This window comes from Chrysochloris asiatica, unplaced genomic scaffold (genome assembly GCF_000296735.1).
Source record: "Chrysochloris asiatica unplaced genomic scaffold, ChrAsi1.0 scaffold00073, whole genome shotgun sequence".
Lineage (NCBI taxonomy): Eukaryota > Metazoa > Chordata > Mammalia > Afrosoricida > Chrysochloridae > Chrysochloris > Chrysochloris asiatica.
The window spans coordinates 10,536,592-10,538,932 of NW_006408591.1; positions in this window are offsets into that span (position 1 = coordinate 10,536,592).

Here is a 2,341-nt window from a genome sequence, read left to right on the forward strand (position 1 = left end):
TGACTCGATGGCACCTAACAACAATAAATATAAATAGCACATTCCCATAGGCACCACTCTCAATACTAGATTATTCTTCACAGAATTTACTTTATGGGGGATTATGTCATTTACTTGTTTAATCTTTTTCTACAATTTTGCCCTACCCATACACTTGCACTTACCTTGAATATAAGCTTTAAGAAGACAGGTATCATGTGTATCTTGCTTATTATACTCAGGACACAGAATGTGTATTAACCTCAGGACACAGGATGAGTATGAGATTGACCTGACATTTCATCTATATTTGTTTATAGAAAATTATTTTTTAAGTTTGCTTTTATGGTTTCTTACTACTAAAATTACAAGCTTTCCTTCTCTTTTTAAATACTACCATTCCTTTCCTTCAGTTTATCTGTAGAGATAAGGAAGTTGCTGTTGTTATGTGCTATGGAGTCTGTTCTGACTCAAAGCGACCCTGTACAGGGTTTCCGAGGCTGTAAATCTTTATGGGAGCAGAAAGTCTCATCTTTCTCCTGCAGAACAGCTGGTAGTTTCGAACTGCTGACCTTGAAGTCACAGCCGCATTCATAACCACTACGCTACCAGAGCTTCTATGAGGAAGCAAAGAAACTCAAATATTAAATATGTGAAATAAATGTATCACTTTATCTCTAAACAGTTATTGAAGTCTAAGAAAGAGGATTAAAACACAAAAATCTTATTCTAAAACATTTTCAAACATGTCATCTGAGATATCAGTCTTAAATGAATATAATTTTTTCTTGTTCCTACTCTTATTTTCCAGATACGGAAACATTATAACCACATTCCTCAGCTAGAAAATACATTACTGATACTAAAAATACTTGCAAAGTAGTGCAATAGATAAAAACTCCACAGAACTCGATTTTATTTGACAGTCCTGAGACTTTTTTCAATGACTGCACAAAAGCGTTAAATAGAAATGGCCTAGGGATAGGCACTGAATCAATATGCACCAGTAAGTTTGTGAAATCAATTTTTTCCTCCTTAGAAAAAGGAAAATTGATGTAACCAATGCTGTGTAACTCCTATTAATTGCTCACAGTGACAGAAAATTTATCAATTACTTATTGACTTCTTTGAAACCATGGGGAAAAGGTAGCAGCTCCAAGGTTAAATATATCAAGTATATAATATAGATGCCTTCCCATGCTGAGTGAAGATAACTGGAAGGCGATCAGAATTTATATACAAACTACAAATATATATCTCTCTGTATTTGGGTTCGCATATGTATACTGCCTCTTCTGCTCAGGTTTAGTTACAGTTACTAGAAATCTCAGAGGTGTCTATTTGTTACGGTTTATGGTAGAATTACTAATGTCAGTAGTTAACATTTCTGGCACTTGCCATGTGCTAAGCAGTATATTTACCACCAGTCATCTTTTAGTTTGTTATACTGTGGTGGCTTGTTTGAGTTACGATGCTGGAAGATACTAACAATATTTTGAATTGTTACACTCAATCAATTTGTTGTAGTCTGATGAATTGTGTGTTCATATTAGCCTGGAAACAATGTGACCAGTATCTTAAGTATCAGCAAGTTATCTCATGGAGGACGGATTTCAGTAGAGCTTCCAAACTAAGACAGAAGGATAGACAGACCACTTCTGAATGATTACTCGCTGACAATCTTATGAATAACAGCAAACCATTGTCTGATACAGTGCCAGAAGCTGAGTTGGTTGGAAGGTACTCAGGTATGTTTACGGAAGATTTCCTCAAAAGGAAGTCCAGTTAGTACCACTATTATTCAAATTTGCACACCAATCACTAATCCAATCGTGATGAAACTGAAGAATTCTACCACCTTCTTCAGTCTGAAAATTATCAAACACATTCATAATGCATTGATAATTACTGGTGATTTGAATGTGAAAGTTGGACACAAAGAAATATCAGTAGTTGTAACATATGTCTTGCTAATAGGTACAAATGAGGAGTCCTGGTGTGGCACTGTGGGCTAATGTGTCAGACTGCAAAGTCATTTGAACTGCGAGTTCAGTGGTTCAAGCTCACCAACTGCTCCTCAGAAACCCTATACAAGGTTGCTATGGGTCGGAATTAACTCAACAGCACTTAACAACAACAATAGGTACACTGTTAGAGAGCACATAATAGAATTTTACTAAACCAATAATTTATTCACTGCAAATACCTGTTTCAAAACTACATCTATGGGTAGAGAAGATGAAGCATCTTAGTTTTATCAGCCAAAATAAGGACAGGCAATGACTTAGCAAAAGACCATTAATTGTTCATAGGCAAATTCATACTGAAACTAAAGAAAATTAAAATAAGTTAAAAAAATTTT